Source organism: Hetaerina americana, unplaced genomic scaffold (genome assembly GCF_022747635.1).
Source record: "Hetaerina americana unplaced genomic scaffold, ioHetAmer1.1.p SCAF_56, whole genome shotgun sequence".
NCBI classification, from domain to species: domain Eukaryota; kingdom Metazoa; phylum Arthropoda; class Insecta; order Odonata; family Calopterygidae; genus Hetaerina; species Hetaerina americana.
In genome coordinates, this window is record NW_027287161.1 from 2,393,747 (window position 1) to 2,415,044 (window position 21,298).

General features: G+C 39.8%; 1 protein-coding gene across 2 annotated transcripts in view; it reads left to right on the forward strand.

The window, feature by feature from the left end:
- The first annotated feature begins 9,981 nt into the window (after positions 1 to 9,981).
- LOC139694816 (uncharacterized) overlaps positions 9,982 to 21,298 on the forward strand; it is a 259,914-nt gene continuing 248,597 nt past the window's right edge. For both annotated transcript variants that reach the window (XM_071593333.1, XM_071593334.1), the window contains exon 1: positions 9,982 to 10,478. The gene's annotated coding sequence lies outside the window, so the exon portion shown is untranslated. The remainder of the gene's footprint in view (positions 10,479 to 21,298) is intronic.

A 21,298-nucleotide genomic window follows, 5' to 3' on the forward strand; every position in this document is an offset into this window, starting at 1 on the left:
TGGCGGTTCAAGCGGCGACGACAAAGGCTCTCAACAGTATTCGGGATACCGATTTCCGGCGGGCTTTTGACGGGTGGCAGACTCGCCGAACTAAGTGTATCGATTGAGAAGGAATGTTTTTTTGAAGATTATTAAGTAATTGTAATGATAACTGCAAAACATTTAGATATTTGTAACCAGTCCCGATACTTATTGCAGGGACCCTGTATGTCGCCTGATAATGATGCGCAGCATCGAATCCATGGTCGTGAAATTTTAAATCTTTATTTGGAAGTGCAAAGTTTCTCTTTTACTCTCATCAATAATCGAAATTTAGACAGTCATTTGAATCGGTTTCGGAGTGTGTGTTGTTAGAAATGGAAAAAATACGAGGAACATGTAGTTATAAAATTCTTCGTAGAAGAAGGTTTACTGACGACTGTAATTCATTCGATAAATGTTAATGTGGACTCATCTCCTCCTGGAATTTCCCACGAGAAGAAATGGGCGACCGATTTGAAACGGTGGCCGTGAAAGCCTCAAAGATGATCACGTGAAGGTCATACGAAAAGTGCAACCATACCGGAATAATTGGAAAAAGTGCACAATATGATTTTAGAAGAACAGTACTTGCGCAAGTGCTTGCGAAATTCTTAACACTTTAATAATGTCAAAAGAACGCGTCGGTTAAATTATGCACGAGGAATTGCACATTACAAAGTTTTGCGAAGGATGAGTGCCGCTCGAGCTGGCTGTGATCAAAAACCCAATCGGACGGCACTTGACAAACAGTGCTTGGCTCGCTTAATCACAAACAAGAGTAATTGTCCACGTCAATGTGTAGCAATGGAGGAAACATGGATCCACCATTGAGTCGAAACAACAATCCATGCAGTGGGTAGAGGTCGGTTCTTCAGCTCTGAAGAAGGCGAAGGCGGTGTCATCGGTGGGAAAGGCCATGGTGTCGGTTTTTTGGGATGAGAAAGGAATTCTGTCGATCGACTATACAGAGAAAGGTAAGAAAGTATTATTCTAGCCTTATACTGAAACTGAACGCAAACATTTGTTAAAGCTGATCCGGCTTACAGAAGAAAAAAACCGTTTCCCATCGTCAGTCTTGGCGATGGGAAAGTTGAGGGATTTTGCACTGTGAAGTGATGGAACCCCGGACTTGGCTCCCTCTTGAGTTCAACCTCTTCCGAAAACTTAAAAAGTTTCCTCGCTGCTCCACGCATTTCGTACAATAAAGAAGCGGCCATAGAAGAGTACATTGCAGCACTTCGGGAAGAACGCTACAGAGGCGGAATAATGGCTCTGCGAAACTGGTCGATGAAATTTATTTTGAGAAATAAAACTTTTCTGAAAACATGAATTGCCATTTTCATCATCAGACCGAGAACTTTTCAGATCAAACGTAAATCAACAGAAATTATCACAATGCAACAATTTCAGAGTGTAAAAATCATTCGCCTTGACTGGGATTCGAACCCAGATCCCTCAATATCCGGTCGAGTGCTTTAGCCACTTAAGCTACCGAGGCGTCCTCTTAAACTCTGAAATTTTGGGGCTTTAGAAATTATCACGTAAAAAACCAAATTTTAACTTAAATATAGCACATTCGGATCATAATTTAGTTGTCGCAAGTTTGCTTAGCTGTTTAGTTAAGTTAGAATTGCAATTCCAATGCATAAGGATTAGAATACGTTGAAGAGTGAAAATGTGGAAGTGAGGCTTAAAAATCGGAATAAAAAAGTTTGTAATACGGAGAAAATAAATAAATAATTAGTTAAAAAATAGCAATGTTCCACAAAATAAGATTTATTACGACCGGTTTCAATGTAACTGCATCATCATCAGGCGATGATGATGTCACCGCTAGGGTGCGTGGCAGGGGGTGATATTCATATTAGGTAAGTTGGATGGATAAAGGAAGAGGATAGGCTATTTAGTCAGCATGAAAAAAAGAAGTCAGATATGAATATGGAAATAATGCATCGCAAGCAAGAAACTCTCGCGTTAGATAGAGACCACATTCGTTGGTGGCCTTCTAAAACCTACTTTTGATAGATAAGATTCTTTGAATGAGATAACGCATGAAGATTTTCTTTTAATTACACGGAAATCGCCAGTAAGTTAATTTATCATATTTGCTCTGGATATGCGGGCTAATCCCTACTCTGTACCTCTAATGATACATTTGGGTAGAAGAAGAAACACACATCTCATTGAATAAGTGATTTAAATTGGAGTCGTCTTACTCGAATTTTCACCTTCGAATATTTTGTAAATTAGCTTCTTCATTAATAGAATACCCATATTAAAACAATTAAACATGTTTTCTTGGATTTTGTGAGAAGTTAGTCGTATTGCGACTCATAGTATTTTAACGTTGTACCAAGACAAAATTGACTTCTACCTAATTGAAACGAAATGCACGCAAAGTTAATTTATCTTCGAATAACAAAAATGGCATTTTATAAGAAAATTAATGCAATAAATATCTTTTCCTGCAATTTTGTCCTTTTCTACAAGCAAATGTGCTTTGATATAATAACAGGCTACATTTTTTGGCTCTCTCATTAAGGTATTGATCAACTCAGAATAATTTGTGGCATCAATAAATGAAGTTATCTGCTATGGCACCGAATAACTAGAACATAATTAGGCATTGCGGCGATGACTACAATGTGAAAAAGAAACTGCGTTCAAGTGAATAAGGATTGGGTAAGGTCATTGAAATATTTTTACCCCTCCGCTTGAATTGATTCACTCTAACACATCCGATAGATTAGTCACTTGGTTATTTATAACTATCCACGTATGGTAACCAGTACCAATCCTGAGCTGCACTCATCAGTTGGTAAATGCTCAGGTTCCATCGAGACGTTTCGAAAACTACCCGTCTTCTTTTTCCGCACCTTATCCCTTGGTCTAAATATTTCCTCTCCCACTACCCGAAAGTTTAAAAATCTGTGCTTCGACGCCTTAAATAGATGCTTAAGCTATGTGAGGATTCCATGACGCTGGTCATTACCAGTGCACAACACTTCGCGAGCATAAAGTAACCAACTAACACTGTCGTAACTAACTAAATCCGAAGCTGTTCTTCAATCGGATGACCTTATAATTACCACCTTCTTCTTGGAGTGTATATTCCCTATTAAGAGCTATGTACGAACTCGTACTTTCGGCATTTTCCGCTCTAGCGGTGAGATGTGATTCAGGCTCTGATTTAAGATATCATTATAATTCAGATTTACTTCCACGGGCAGTGTTCCTTAACAGCAAGACATGCCCTAACTCTTTACCAAGTTTCCCGAGTTCTTAGATATTTCTTTGCTTAGTCGGAAGTCAAAACATCCCAATAATATCTCGCTTTATCGGTCTTTTGATTGATCGCTACTCGGGTAACAACAAATCACGGAAACGCTGCTTCCGAACTTTCATTTCATCACCAGAGAGAGATCCTTCGGCGTTCGGGGTAACGCTACTTAGGAAAAAAACTAAATTTTTAACCTATCACCCATTCTATTTCAAAAACACATCGAAACCCTTTTAACCCCCAAAATCTGCACTGTAAAAGGCTCAACGAGTGCCTATTCAGGATTGTCTTGTCTCCTGGTAGTTACGGCGTCATTTTCCACTTGCACATCAATTATTTGTACACATCTAGTAATGATTCGTTATCTTAAATTATGTCTATTTTATTTTTAATAATTTATTTATTTATTCAGTATTAGTCCGAAAACAGCACATTTTGGCCTTTACATCGAACTATTAACAACGATAACAATGGTCACATTTTACAAACACCCAAGCCCTAGATGGAGGGAAACTCACCCAGGCGGGAATCGAACCCGCGACCCTTGGAATGGCAGACGAGGACGTTACCCCGCCGCCACCGGGGTCGTCTAAACCGCCACATTTCATTAACAATCATCCGGATCCCTCATTATAGGGCGGCAATCGTTCATTCACTCGTAAGAGAGCCTTGAAAACTGGAGATATTTATAAAAACTCGATTACACAGCCTCATGAAGCTTGCGTCAAAGGAGAGGGCGACATGCTGGCAACAGCGCCTCACGATGCCAAGATTTGCCAAGTGGGTCAGTGGGGAACTTAATGTATGGCAAAAGGGAGCCGAGAGCAAGAGTGAGACAAGGCATAGCGGATCCCATCTTCTCCGCATAGCCGTCTTCCGCAGGCGCCGCCCTTCGACGGCGACGACGTCAGACTGAAGAGAAACGAAGGGAAAGAAAAGAGAAGAACACGGAAATGCTTTTTCGGGTTATGCGGAAGTTATCACACCGCGTGAACTCGACCACTGCCAAGTAGATCAGCTATTACGTATTCTCTCCTTTAACACTTGGAGCACAAAATCGGACACTCGGAGCAAAACAGTTCCAAAAACCGAAGAAGGACCATATTGATAGTGTGACCGGACTTCTCACGCTGCGGAGATGGTTTTTCATCACAGTGATTCAGAGTTTTCAGCAATACTCTCATCTCAGTTTGGGCTACGTTCGGAGTGCATTTAATGTGCAGTGCTCCGATACTAAGAGGATTAGGATTACATTATGTGCTTTATACCATGGGTACCTCCGAATCTGACGGCAAGGACACTACTACACAAGACAAGAGGAAAACCACAACGTCCTCAACTCCAACTCAAAAATACTAATACACACAATCTAAGAATATTATATATTGCAGAGTCCTATTCCTAATTATTCAAGCAGTAATTACGCCTTGCGCTGAAGAAAGAGCATCGAAAATTGACGCTCACGGCAGCTTAGATCGCCCTTGGTGGAAAAATAACTGGCATATTTGTAAATACAGGTCTATCCTTAAGACTGTAGGTGTATCCTTAGGGACAGATTTATCCATAGACAACTTTAACGTGAATACTTATTCAAAAACAAGTCATCCAGTACAGTGTCTCTAATATTTCGCCACATGCGTCCATGATTAGGACATAAAACATGGTCACGAGCAAGGGTTTTCGATGATACCTGGATTTCCTGATTTCATGGCGCATAATTTGCTCCGCCCACTTCTGCAACCTCATTCGAAATGAAAAGAAGGGGACCGAAGAGAATTCGGCTAATAGCTTTTCATTTTTCCCTTCGCAGTAGACATAAATTCTGTAGCCGCAGAAAATAAACGTTAAATGCATAAAAGAGTAACTAAATAAATAAACAAGTAGAAATAAAGGCGTTCCTCCTCTTTCCTCAGTGCACGTTCACTGGATGGCGTCCTTTCCCTCCCCGTGTGTCGTAATCACAAACTATTATCACCACGATAAGTGACTATCATGTGCACATAAGAGAAATGACGCTTTGGGACTCCGAGCGTTGGAAGGAAAAAAACTCTGCAGCCGCGGGGGAAAGCATGGAGTTAAGATGAGAGGGAAGAGGCGAAGGGATCGAGGGAAGGAGCGTTAAGCGTAAAACAAAGAGATATGCTGCCGAGTTGAGGGGCAGGAGGAGGAAGGTGAGATGAGCGAGGGGAGATGAGGAAAGGGGTTTTGTCGGAAGCAAAACAACTTTTATCGTCGCGAGGATAGCTTTCAGTGACCTTGGAAGAGAGAGAGAGAGATGAACACAAACATGAGGCAAGAGACGATTCTTTTCAACCGCCCCTCTCCCTCCTCGACTACCCCTTCATCATCCCCCTCCCCCCACTGCCTGCCTGCCGGCACCCAAGCGCGAACTTTAATGATTCCCCAAGGATCTTCTCGCGGCGGGATTACGTCACTTGAAGTGATTCCGAGACTCGCAAATGCAATCTGAGAAAACCCATTCCATCGGACGAATAACGACCTATTGATAGCATTCGATTGGGACGCAATCGAACGTCGAAGCGGTCGGGATCCTACAATGAGCGAGCTGAAAGTCAGGTCTTCGAACGTTCGGAAGCAAAACGATTGGTAAAAGGAAACTGCCATGAACTTGGACATTTCACGGTCAATTTCTCAAAGCAATCGGGGATGAAGACAGGAACACACTTTAAAAATTTCAATTCATTATTTTTTTTCGTAATCGAACTAATGAATTTGAAACGCTCCATTTAAAGGGGCACGATGCTACTACATCGAAGCAATAAGTCATCTAAAGCGAAACGAATAATGATTTCTCGGATGTAATAAATGCACTCCAGTGACACTCAAGAATTTATGAAGGAGAAATATTCAGCTCCCTGCAAACCTCAGGATTTCCGCCTATGACCTTGAGAACATCGGTAGTTTAAAAAATAACAGTATACATCAATGGGCCGTAAATAATGAAAAGGAACGAAACGCATAAGGTTTATGGTCAATTGGTCATGGATATACAGAAATAATGAAACTTATCTGCACTTATTAACTTTGTTTAATACATGAATTCAGGGAACTAACGGAAAGAAACTCATTCTCAGCACATTCAACGGTAAATAAACACATTCTACCGACTCTCGAGAACCTAGAAATATTTAGGATGTTTCTAGCGAGGCAGGAGAGGTTTTAACTGGCAAGATTTCTACGAGCAAAGTTCTCTTTTCTTGGACTTGAATAATTTATGCGTTTCACCTTTGGAACGGGTCTCACTAGTGAATCATGGAATCAATCGATTTATAATGCGTAGATACCAGGATATCGGAAAAGTCAATCATGTGAAAAATATCTCCGTTTTATAACCGTTGACAACTAAATTAAATTCTAAAAATATTTACTAAATCTACATACTTTGCATGGATTTTATTATTACGCAAGTCATTTGCAGCGAGGTTAAATATTGGACGGGACAGTTTCCACGCAAATGGCTTTTGCACGTTATATTTTGGAGATAACAATTATATACATATACATGTATGTATATATATATATATATATATATATATATATATATATATATATATATGTATATGTATATATTTATTAAACTTCGGAAACCGTGGATGAGACGAAAACCATTCGTGTATAACTTGGCGCAGCATATTTCATCATAAGAAGAAATATATTCTCCCGTGATGTCCGAGGGTCATCTTCATGACCAAATATATTGCTGATCACCGTTTGAAATTTTCGGAGAATCCAGAATAAAAAAAAAGAAAATATCCACATTTCCGTAATGGGAACGCTCACCATGGCGGACACCAATGAATACTCGACTATTTTTGGATCCTTCGACGGAATGACTAACGCTAACGCTCTGAAGTTCCCTTCCCTCTTCTCGTGTCTTATAAATCCTAGCCGGCCTAATACTACTGCCCGCACTTCCAAACAATGATAAAAAAACTTGATTTTAAAATTTCGTAATCAGAAAAAGCATTTTTTTAAGTTCAAAGTTTCGCCCTGATAGCTCATAATAGAATAATTATTTGAAAGAAAAATCCTTTTCTGAAATTTGAATTTCCCAAATATCAACCAATTAAATTTCACTAATATTTGAAATATGAAATACCATTTCAAAAAATTATCTTTTACGAATGATAATTTACACGTAGCTATTTCGTCATTTCCGCACAACTGACATTCAGCATAGTCGACCATAATTTTAACACAAATAGGATAGCTGAGAGCATAAATTAAATGAAAAATGGAACAGCTGCGCTCACTGAGTCGAAGAAAATGGATGAGAGGAGCCTTTAGTCATGAGGTGCTCAAAATAAAATAGAAAAATTTCATACACTGGAAGAACTTTGACTCTCCACGATCCCCGCCCACATCCGTCATTTTTCGCGCACCGTACGGTATAAATCCATCTAATCTAAAATCTGTCCGGCTGCTCGAGCAACTCTTGGGTCTATTACGTCAATAAGTTATAATATTTATTAATCCTTTTGTCAACGAAATATGTAATCTTACGATTTTAATAAATGCCATTCCAGAACACGTCAAGAGCTGTATCGACATAAAATTACTAAACGTCTATGTTAATATAGTATATATAGCTCTATCTACGCAACTGCATTCATTTTTAAAAGATTTGAACTTACTAGTCGTCACGTAGTATTACAAACATGGGGTATTCATTTAAAAAATTCAAACTAGCGATGCACAAGTTACAATTTTCATGAACCTACCTTGGCAAAGCAGTAAATCGTGCATTAAGTACAAATCTAATTCCTTCCGTCTGCAGAAGTGAATGATGTTTGCAATGACAGCGTACATTTCGAGAGCATGTTTCCGTGCGAAAGTGACTCCCCAAACGCTTCAAGAGGCGCACGAAGTCACGTACCAGAATCCATGCATCCGTGACAGAGAGAAGAGATTTGTAAAAAACACCAAGATCTGAAGACGAAGAATTTGTAGGGTTTCTTCCTTCACTCGTGTATATATATTTCCTCCTAGTTTGACTACCGTCTACCGTATTCTTTCGTAGATTCTTCGTAAAGTAAAAATTGGAGATACTAATGATTTACCAGCATTCGCGAACCCTAAATTCTTCATGGAGAGGCTTAAGTGGTCCGCAAGTAGACTTACTCGAACTCAAACATTGAAAGACAAGCTTCTGTAACTTGAAAAAGTATTTGAAATTTGAAAACATTTCTAAAAACATTCCATTTCACTCGATATAATACGATATAAAATCTCATATATTTCATGTAATAACTCGATATAATAACTCTATTATAACCAATAACTGTTTGGAACTATTCCCCAAATTATTAAACATTTTCGCTCAGAAGCGTGAAATAGAAATGCAATCGTGAACTAGGGAAAAATTATTTTATCTAAGGAAATATATATTTATATAATTTTGTATAATTAATAAATAAAATCGATGTAATAATTATATATATATTTAATATATATATAGTATATATATATATGTGTGTGTGTGAATGTACATATGTGTATGTATGTGTGCGTGTGTGTGTGTATATATATATATAATATATTATATATATATATATATATATATATATATATATATATATATATATATATGTGTATATGTATATATGTATATTTACTATATTCTTAGTTTTGTCTATTTTATTAGGTGCATCGGTTCAAAATTCCTATAAAAGTAGATGGGTAATCGTTTACGCTTAACCTTGAAAAAATGTCGTATATATTATGACAAACCGCACTCAGTGGATATCATGTAATAGATTACAGTTGATGTAATACGTTAATCGTGAAATAGTTACGTTGTAATCACAGCTCACAACTTTTTCACCATTACTTTGCCATTAAAATGCAAATTGCACATTTCAGAGCACACAGCTATCTAAATACTTCGCATGCGTAGGACTACATCTAAAATCCTTTAGGCCCAAATGAATACATAATCCAAAAAATAGCCTCCGCAACGGCACGAATACAACTCCTCTTCGTTCGCTTGAGACCTTAATTATCTCGGTTTACGACGAATAAGTTAGTGCGAACTCTTAGTTAAATAACACGCTGGCGTCGCATTTGAATAACAATAAGGGAAACGGCCTCCTTCGCCTTTTAAAGGCTCGCCCACATGGTTCGCGTATGCAAATGACGTAAATCGTGAGCATTTCTGTGGTAACATCCTCAGAAAAAGAAAACTAAGTCTCCAGGTATTGGATACTACTACGGAAGAAGACACGGGAGGAAGAAGGCTACGCGCGGATGCGAGAGAGAGCGCGAGAGATGGAAGGAGAGGGCAAAAGTGGGCGAACTGGCTTGTGTATGGTACGCCCACCCCTCCCGGCCCCGGCCGGCTTCCCTTCCCACCCTTCCCCCAACTCCCTCCGCGCCGCAACTCCGACCACCGCCTCTCCCCCCCCCCACACCCCCATGCACCCCCCATCACCCGCCGCGCCTCGCCGCCCCTCTCCGTCGGCGGCGCTATAAACCGAACTTGCGGAACAGACGTCTGCGGGAAAGACTCGAAGCAAGAAGAGACGACGTGGTGCACACGAAGAAAGGAATTACGTGCAAAGTAGGAGGAGGAGGAGGAGGGAGGGAAGAAGAAGAAGTGTAGGAGTCTTCAAGGCATCGGGAGGGCGGCGGGGAGCGGGTTGCTCAAAGGAGAGAGGGGGCGCCGTGTCGTAGGCACCAGCAGAATTCGATAGAGAGAGAGTCGTGTGTGCGTGCGGGCGGGGCGTGCGTGCGAGCTTCCCGAGGCAGCGAGAGGAATTTCAAGGAAGAGAGAGAGGTTAGATAAAAAGAGGAACGCCGACCGCGCGCGCGATCACGAACAACGACGAAGCAGGACCCGCCGCTGCAGCGTGGTTATTTTTACGTTCGCAAAGGAATAGGCGGGAGGGAGTACACTGCATTAGAGGACCTGGGGGGGGTGTGAGATCCCCGAACGAGTGCGTGGACGGACGGAAAACGGGAGAGGAAGGTGCGCACTGCGTCTCCCTCCCTCCCTCCCTATCGCCGTTTGCCTATCTCGCACACCCCACCGCCGCCTCAACCAATCCATTCGGCTGCGTTCCTTCCTGGCGTGGAGTCCGTGCCGGCGGCGTTCAGCTGAAGCGAGAGTGGGTGTGGTGAACCAAAGAGGGGGTGACGTACGAGGCAGCCTACAGAGGTGAGTACCCAGTATCGAGCACTTGTTTCATCCAGATATCGTAATTATCTTTTAAGAGTAGCCCATCATCATCTCGTTTGTTGGTCATTACTTCTAAATGAATTTCGGCTTTGATGTCCGAGAAAGGATTAGGGAATGTCTTGGGTTATTTTCTCCCGTTCAATAAAGCAGGGGTAACGAGCAATGGACGGGAGGTTGTAAAGGGTTGGACGTACTTCATTGGGACGTAGATTTGTTTTTATCCATTTGTAAAAATTTTCCACTATTGCCCAATTATGTAATTCTGGGGATTAGATCACTTCCACGCAAACTTTTATCAACCATCCACTTTCTTAAATATTGAGGCAAACTTTTCCAAGGAGCACATTCAATGTTTACCTGCTTGATGGATGTTTCAAGGGCCAGAAATAGAAATAAGAGTCGTTTGTCAATAACTTGTGTGGTATGCGATGCGTGAAACGCGAATCCATTGAAACGCATTGCAACTAGACGCATGCGAAAAGGGCGCCAAGCCGGCTAATGGCGGGGAAAGTTCTCCGAAGGGATTTTCAAAAAATGGAGGGACCAGAAAATCTCTCAATTCCAGTCTTACGCGCTGGAGTAAGGGGGGCAATGCTGTTACTGGAAGGGGGGACCGTCTGAAAATAAGGACACCGAGGAAATGGAAAGCGCTTGAAAAAAACGTAGCTTGAATTAAGCCTTTTAAGTTCGCAGCCATGGATGGCCTTGCGCTTGGTTGTATATCTCACGTAAGCTTTCTCGAGCGGGGCAGTCCCCGCTCCTGTTGTTGTGGACGGGGAAAAAAAAGAGAGGAAAGGACGCCCCCTACGTCATCAACTTGCATTTTTCCTCAAAAACTGCCCCGTCATTAGGTCGATAGGTTGGGAAAATTTCAAACTCAGGGATACACTTGGTTCGTCAGCTACTCTGTCAATATTCCCGCAAGCATTCGTCCGTCAACAGAGTGATAACTTAAAAACGCCTGAATGACGCGGAGGAATTCTTCCTATTCCTACCATAGCTCACATTCAATTAAAACGAACGCTCAGAACAACGATTTTTGACCTCATCCTGGACAACCGCAGCAATGGAACAGTAAGTGTTGAAAGCGAACTTGGAATTGCGCGGCCGGCTTCCCGAGGGCTGCGCCGACATAACGGTGTTTTTGGGGGCGGCGGCCGCATCCATCTCGGGAAGAGTGGGTCTAGGTTACGTACGTCGGCGGTCGTCATCTGAACCCCCCTCACCCCCTCCCTCCCTCGAAGCGGAAGGATTCCCCAGAACAACGGTCAACAGCTTCTAAGAGCTCCCAGGTGTATTTGTCAGAATCACTTAATAGACCCGATGCGCGGGAGAGTAGGAGGGATTTAAGTGCAGGGGAGGGCAAAGGCAGTCGGGAGCGTGGTTCTGGGAAGTGAAGAATGTCTCCATTCTGAGAAACAAAGCGAAAGCAACATGGGATGCTTTCCGAGCCATTGTGATGGTCTCGAAGGCCGGATGAAAATAGAAGCCATTGCTCCTACACACTCAACACCCGCCCAGGAATATACTAACGGAATCTTGTGGCCGATTACGGTTAAGATAAAGCCTCAAGTCAACAGATAAGCACCAGGACGAGAAAGGGTCGGGCGCGCAATGCTCATCGTCTCACGATTACTTTTCTTTCAATCCACCGAACGACTGAAAGCCACGAAGGTTTTAACCACTGATTTTTCTGAAACAAAAATATCCGTCATGTCATTCTGAGGCATCTTGAAAGTTTATCCTGAGTAATACATCAGTATTCTACCTGTAAGTTTAGAGCACTTTCCCTGTCATATCTTTCCGCCATTTGAATTTATGACAGTATTCTTAATTGTATGTAGTTTCTATAAGATCAAGTGCCGCTTGGCATGAAACTGCAAAAAATTAAGGGCATGCAGCAGCAAAAAATTAAGGGCAACTTATTTAAGCTTCAATCTTTATTCCTTAAATTTTTAATTTTCTCAAACCTATTATATGGAACCATTTGGCTAAGTTTTAACACTTTTCTCCTTTATACGTCATTCCTATATTTTTTTGACCCGGATTCCTAAATCTACGAAAAAAATTAGTTTTCTCCGGATCGTGGGGAAAATTGCATGAGGCATGACTCCGGCACCAATTAGCATGACTTAGTTGTTAAGCAGTGTTTTTTTTAGCATGACGGTGGCATAATAAATGATTTTAGACATAAAAAATCCCGTGTTCTGCTTGGTATGTGACTCTTTCAGTTCCTCTAGTCTTTTTCTGGAACTCAAAGGAGAAAACAAAAGAGCTCTCTCTCTTACTCTCCTCATTAATTCTTCCTTAACGCCGAATCTGTTTTCGTTCACCGCTAAATTACAATCAATTCTTCAATAGTATTGATTATTCTCTATAGAAAACCTTTTCCGCCTCTTTTTATTGATTCACTTTGTGTATGATTTATAGAGGAAGCACTAATTTGGCGACAAAGGACGAATAATTTGGTCAATTTATGAGGAACGCAGTAAAGATTTATTTCCCCCAAAGTTTATTTCCATTATTTCTGCCCTCGTAATATATTCAAGAATTAGGAAGTATTCCGTGATTCTGTCAGTGATAGTTTTTTTTGTGAGTTAGTACCGACATTTTTGTTCTTCGTTCACGCTTCTAATGACGTTCCTTAATGAACAAATACAGTTTTCACGTAGGGCATCACTTTCCCGATTCAGGCATATTTTTCATCGAAATGAGAGCTTTATATTATGATTGAAAGAGCCGTAATAATTGAAACCATTAAATTAAAATCTATGTAAAGAAAAATCTGTTCGATTTTTCTAATGGGGTAAAATTTCAATTGTTATTTATTGACTGTGAATTAAAAGCGATATTTTATGGAAGTCATAGAATGTTATCTTGATTCTATAAATAATGAGGTTAGAGACAAGCAAAGAGACGGAGGCTATTCCCATTACTTCACGGTTGACTTAGCGGATGTATATATGTTGCGCCAGCTTAAAAGTCATTTTGCATAACTGCTTTAAAGTCGATGAATGGAATCATAGAATCGAGTGAACCTCTGTGTAATCATACACTACAATCGTCCAACTTTCATTGTCATGGTAAAAGTATACGTAATTTAGTAGCCTATACCATGATACCATTTATATTGAGTATCATTGTAATAAAAAAATAAAATCTGACTCTATCATCATATGATCTTTTAATGCAAAGCGCGGATGAAAAATTCAAGTTGCGTCTGTCCCATTTGAATTTTTAAATTATCACTTATGATTGAAAACACACTTGTTTAAAAACCTCCCTTAAAAAATAATATTCAACAATGGAAATAAAGTAAAACAACTATGACGCGAACAAGTTCTATTGGTAAAAACAGTTGTTCTCATTTCTGTTACTTCGTGCAGAATATGAACACTGGCAACCTGGTAAGTTAAATTTGAGTCCCTAGTGAAGTAATGAAAACAAATCATCAATCAATGCCAGACCTGGAATTATATTGTGCTAAATGTAAAAAAAATACCTGAATCACAAATCACTTCGGACGGAAAAAAAATGAAAAAAAAACAACTAAGGATGCTTCTGAATCGCTATTATGTTTCCAGGTTATGCGAGATGGAGCTTAGAACACTCGGGAAGATTTAAGGATAATTGTGGAGCCGAACTCGAGCTCACACAAAGGATGAAATTTGTATGTTTTCTTCTTCGCATTTTTTATTTAGCTTTATGATTAACGTCAAGGTTTCAGTCTCAAGGACTAACAGATTTTTTTCCTTGTAAGCGTATTCAAGTAGCATGGGAGAAACTTATAATATTCACTCACACTCATCATTTATACCGGAAGGCGCTGCCCATCAGTGTCAAGGTCAAGACGGCCGTAATGTCGTGATAAATGGCATCTTTCTCAGTGGCATCTTAGCCGATAAAAAACAAAAAAAGGCTCATTTCAACTGTGCCCTCCACGTAACCGTATCATCTTTGCTTCATATTTATTAAAAAAAGAAACGTGTTTCTTCATGAGTAGTATTTTATTATGAATAATCTTAGATATTTTGAGTTAGTTCCACTATAGAGGCAAAAGATTCAGTGATTACTGATCAGCATCACGGAAGAGAGAGAGAGAGAGAGAGAGAGATCATCCGGCTAAACATTTTTATGATTCATGCTTCATTCTCGTACTCGTTCGGAAGGTGAATACACCTCAAGCATGTTGAATTTTTGTAGGTTTCTGTCATACAAGGAATAGTAGAACTCGTAACCGATTCTAGAAAAAACTTTTTAACGAATTTTTTACGACTAGCCTCAGAGAATGAGGCTACAACGCTCGAGTTGCGACGTAGTCACGATTCCCTGGGATTGGTTTCTAATTTTATCAAATCAATTAACGAGGGCCGACGAACCCATTTGTAGGCGTCATTCAAGTTTCCCACCGCTTCCACGAGGCCTTAGGAGAAAAGGTGACGTGAATCCTAACTGCTGGGGAAGACAACTTTCATTAACTACCGTAGCTTCATTGGAAATATCTCATAACTATTAGAAGAAAACCAATCTTCATTATCATCTTACAGCCATGCTTGAATAAGCAATAATTATTTAATAATATTTATTAGGAATTGAGTACTTTCAAAATTATTCCTTCTTTTGAGTGAATTTTATGTATTTTTCATCTCAGCATCGAAATAACAGCAAAGCGCGAAACTGCGAAATTATTTGCCAAACGCGCTTTTCGAAAATCATTAATCTCTATGATTTGACCCTTTTCTCCGAGAAGTGGCGAAGAAATAATCCCATTGTCATTTCAATTATCGTATTCTATTTTAAAAATCTATTTTGAAAGACTAGAGGGAAATCCACAATTGTCAAGTTTGGCTAGTATCGAAACAAAGTAAAAATATTGTTAGGCTTTTTAAGACTTACGAAGAAAATCCATTTTTTCCCCAAGATAAGAGCTTCCATCTGAATGGCAATCAATTTCTCTCTATAGTAACGAATCCCGCGTAAAAGCATTTGACCCCCGCATAATCACCCCTTCTCTTTCCCTTTCCACCCGTGAGTATTGATCGGACTGCTTCCACGAGCGGGCCGATACTCGAAGCACGGTCACACGAGGGATAGAAGGCGCCAAACTGGTGAATGGCGCCACGGGGAGAGAATACCGGTGGCGCCAACCGAGCACCCCTCTCCCCCTCCCTTCCGTCTTCCCCCGGGGATGGTAAAGGAGAGGATCCCTCCCTTTTTAAGGCTGGGATCGATCAGGGTTTCCAAACCACGTACAACCATGGGATGAGGAGACAAGAAAAGAATACCGGCGCCTAGAGGCCAGGCCTCGCGCAGCACTCTATAGCGTCGAGCGGTCAAACCCAATGATAGAGGGTGTGGAGGCATGGCATAGTCTGCAGATTCGCATAGCAATTATCATTCAAAGCAGTAAGTTATGCCATCGCACACTGTGCAAACCATGCCGCTTTAGGCAGCGTTCTTGCGCAACCCTGAATACTCTTACAGTACTATTCATCATTTATTTTCACTCTAAATGCATAGTCATCATTATAGGTTAAATTAAAATTCCACCATTTCGCTGTGACGTTCCATACTCAGTATAGCATTTTTGGTTCTTACACTGCGGACAATTTTGGGCGCAAACTGTACAGCTGTATCTTCATCTAAGCATTATTCCCATACATATGTATAATTGCTTTTGGCATGTTATTCTACATTGAGTTTCTTTAAATAATATACTGGAACATTATCAGGTTACTCACATGTGGTTTTTGACACCAAGGCAATGTGACGTTTGTAATTATACTTTGCAATTTGGTAGCCAGAGGAATGTATTTTTACGCTTTCCCAGACGAAGCGAATGCAAATGTACGCTCGTCTCTTCTCTGAAGATCGCCAAGAATTGATTATTATCTGATTCTAAAGGAATTACGTGCTCCCTTTGTGTCACCGACCGTCTTGGCCTTTGGCCAAATATAACCGGGGGCAATTCGCCCAAGGCAGCTGGATTTTCTGTCACTATTTTCAAAATGCTGGAGCCGCGCTGTTATCCCCGATCACGGATATGTGTATATTCACGTCATTCCTCCAACTTCCACATGCTCAATGTATCGTAAAATGAATCCTCGGCATTTCAGAGTACTACGCGTAACAAACCAGCATTTCAGCTTTTTTTTAAATCTACGGCGTTTTTTTATAAAAGTTCATAATCAGCGCTACGGTCAATATTCTTATCTGATAATCCTCTCGCCAATCATTGTTTGTCTTTTGTCCAGCATCGTAACCAAAAAGGTCGCTAACCGAAGGATTCCATACTTGTATGCTTCTTTGGTGGTGGGTGATCTATTAAATAACACGAGTAACAGCTTCAGACTTTACTGAAATTATAATGATAATATTTCATTTACTCCAATTATTGAAATCCATAAAACGTGAGAAAAACCTGAGCGTTAAACTTAAAAAGAACTAGCCTCTCTTGTTCTCGAACATGTCAACCAACGATAAAACTCCTTGATTACTCAGTCCTCTCATTTTCAAGAATATTATCATATAAATCTCGTTGCAATTAGGCAATTATCCTGTTGGCAACGGTCAATTCAGGTCAACTGTCACTCCTACAACGCTCCGTCCATCGCCGCACTCCGTCCATAATCAGACACTCTTCAATTTCATATACTGTTCAAAATTACGAGCCGTTAACACATCATTCACTTTTGCAAAACAACTTCTCACGCCGTCCACATCACTTACAAACAATATTTTAGTGAGTACAATAGTATAATAATCACTGATCAATGAAGTTTATCACCTAGTGGCTGCTATACACTTATTCTTAAAACTCCTAAAATTGGATGGAAAGCGCTCAAACAAACCTGCAGGCAGCCGGTTCCATCCAACAATAGTTCTGTTTAAAAAAAAGAGTATTTTTTCTTATTTGTTTTTGCGCCACTCCATAATATTCAAATGTATTTTTAGGTTTATATCCAGGAAAGTCAACGAATGTTTAATATTTTCGAAAGATCTAAACATTTTATTAAAAAGCACCACGCCAAATATTTACTCTCCTGTTTAATTTATTCAAAGAACTCCAAAGAAAGGGTAGAAGGTCCCTGAAGGCATGTTATAATCAACTGGCATCTAAAAAAAAACAGTTTTTTGGATCTAAGGATGTTTATTCTTCGTAATAATATGCCATTACTTTTCAATCTCTTCTCTCGGGATCAGAGATCAACTCACTTATCACTCACCCATCCAAATCCTTGACTGACTTTAAATCACTTTCTCCATTTTTTTGTGTGGCGCTATTTCGTGCTGTTGTAAATTCCATCAAATTGGAATTCCGTTCCTCGGGTGTCCTTAATAGTTCTACCGTAATATGGCCATTTACAGACACGCAAGCGCTCCAACTTCATCCAAATTTATTCCAGAATAGCCCTCGGCCAAATCGAGCGGGGTCATTCATTGTCTCCTGCGAATCGAGCGTGACTGCTTTGTGTTTGACATGGCACCGCGGCAGTGGAAGTGACCACGATGAGAGAATTAGTCTCCCAGAGAAATAACACGGGTAGATTCGTCCTCATTTGTTGCTACCGGGAGAAATAACTATAAGGAGTTTTTAATCTGACCGTAATCCACAGTAGAATCAAGACGTTAACGCCAGCACAAGGTTAATAAGTTCAATGCAGAAGACATACATCGTTTTCAAAAATACCTGCGTCATTAATTTTTTTATAAAAAGGCGCCAAAGCGTATCTTTTCGTGGATTAATTATTTGAGCACAATTATATAAATAATTTGATTGCCTGATAATCCGTAAAAGCCCCACCAAATGATTACATTTTTCAAACTCACATCAGTGCTGAATAACATCAAAATAAAGCAGTAATTTCACAAAGAAAATAAATTTACTTGAATATTTTTGACATAGATTCCATTGACGATGCTGGATCTCCTGGATGCATCTGGAGTTACAAATTTTATTTTGATGCTCTTCATCAAGGAACAACTCCGCAAATTTACTCTACCCCATTTCATCTCTTTTTATGATTGCTTTCGTGCTACCTGCTGCAGTATGAATTAGTTTTCCATATTACTTCTTCCACCTCTGCCCAAAATTCTGTTCCAAAACGAAAATTACGCCTGCTCCAGGTGTTTCTTAGGGATTGTGTTTTTCTTCATGTTTATTGATTATTTTACTTCCATGTTTTCTTATAATCTATCTTTGTTGTACATAGACATAACATCGATCTACTAATATGTTCAATTATAACGTCCATCCCATTGCTGATTGGCCGACTTAAGTTTGGTCATCTTGAAATCCGACCGAATTAAATTTCCCAGTCTACATTCTAATCTAACTGCAGGCCTTCCCATGCGTCTAATACCATTACCCTGGAGCAAAAAATGGAGGAGATGAAATTTGATTTATTCCATTGCAATTGACATACGCTGACGCCGAATCTCCATTCGAGACCCTTTCATGTGCAAAGTGATTAGATAGAATGTTAGGGGACTCAAGTCAACTCCTGCGTTCAGTAGTACTTGGATTAACTTCGTATTGTCTTCGCCGTCGAAGGCCTTTCTAAATTCACATAAAAATCAACTACAGCTGCCAACTGTTAGAAAAATTTTAATATAATATCAATAATATCCTAATCACTAGCTTATTGGTGTGTCTCTCTTCCGTCCAATAGTAAACACTGATATTGGCCTCCATCTTTAGCAGTGGCTAGAATTTATTCTCCAGCCCATTGAGTGAAAACAATATCATTTAGTTTGTGACTCACCCTTTATATTTTCATCATTCATATAATTTTCATTATATATTTATTATATATATATATATATATATATATATATATATATATATATATATATATATATATATATATATATATATATATATATATATGTATCTTCGAAATGGAACGCTCTTCGGCGACGCACACATATATAAAAACACAGATGTAGATTTTTAAACCATAGAAACACAAAGAAAGAACACTCACATATGTTGCTTTGACGTTTCGACGGCACGGCCGTCGTCTTCAGAAGGGCCGTCTGTTTCTGAAGACGACGACCGTGCCGTCGAAACGTCAAAACAACATATGTGAGTGTCCTTTCTTTGTGTGTCTATGGTTTAAAAATCTAAATCTGTATATATATATATATATATATATATATATATATATATATATATATATATACATATATACATATATACTACCTTGATCAAAAAGTTCCCGGAATAACCACCGTGTGGCGCTCCCATCGTTCCGATTTGAGTTCTGTTTTCTTTGTGAAATTGGCACATCTGTTGTTGATATTCCCTTTAAATCTTAGTGTCATAACTTGACATTTGCAAAAGTTACGTAGCCAAGAGTACATCTATCTCTGTGTGTGTTGGCGATTTTTTACAATTTCAGAAATGGATTTAAATTTGCAACAACGAACTTGTATTAAATTTTGCGTAAAAAACGGATTTAGTGGCGCACGGACGTTGGAAATATTGGAAAAGTGTTTCGGCAACGATTCTCTAAAAAAAACGGTCGTTTACCAGTGGCACGAGCGGTTCAGAAGTGGTCGTGAGTCAATCGAAGATGATGAACGCAGTGGCAGACCATCGACATCGAAAGTCGGTGAAAAAATTGATAAAGTAAAAGAAATGTTGGTCAATAACCGCAAATTAACCATCAGAGAAATAGCGGAGGACTTGAACATTGCCTATGGATCCGCCCAAGACATTGTGGTTAATGATTTGGGTTTCCGTCGTGTAGCATGCCAAAAGACCTCAATTTCATGCAAAAAAGAGACCGTGTTGACGTCGCAAAAGACATGATTTGCGAGGCTGAATCCGATCCCACATTCATCAAAAGGATCATTACTGGAGACGAGACGTGGGTTTATGAGTACGACACGCAATCCAGACATCAGGCAAGTGAATGGCGTTCACCAAATGAGCCGAGACCAAAAAAACCACGTCGTTTTCAGTCAAAAAAGAAGGCAATGCTGACGGTTTTCATGGATTACAACGGTGTAGTGCATCATGAATTTTTGCCAGAAGGCCAGACAGTAAACAAAGAGTATTATTTGGGCGTTATGAGACGTTTGCGTGAAGCAATTCGCCGAAAGAGACCAGAAATGTGGGCAGAAAACTCGTGGATTTTGCACCATGATAACGCACCGTCGCACAGTGCTATCATTATTCGTAATTTTTTGACGAAAAATGCAACAAATACCATCCAACAGCCACCGAATTAACCTGATTTGGCTCCCTGTGACTTCTTTCTGTTCAATCGAGTTAAAAAACCATTACGGGGAACGCGTTTTAGCAGCCGAGAGGAAGTAATGGAAAAATCGCAGGAAGCACTGATGGACATACCGAAAACCGAATATAAAAAATGTTTCGAGGATTGGATCAAGCGCTGGCATAAGTGTGTTGCAGTCGATGGGGATTACTTTGAAGGGGACAATATAGATTTAGATGAATAAACTTGTATTTTTAATTTTCTGAATAAATTCCGGGAAATTTTTGATCAAGGTAGTATAGCCTTTTTAAGGTAAGAATGCTAGCAAAAACAAATGAAACATATGAAAACTTGATAAAAATTAAAATAATAAGTTTTGAACGCAGAGATTGGGCGGTCAGGCACAAACTAGAGCCAGATTGATGGCTCAAAATTCACAAAAGTAGTCCTTATAATGATATACATGGAAATAAATTGATATCAAATCATCAGATACGAGGTCTGACCCAAAATCCATGGTTACAGTATATTGGTCCAGCGGTTCAGTGTATCATGGATGCGTGTCTATTACCC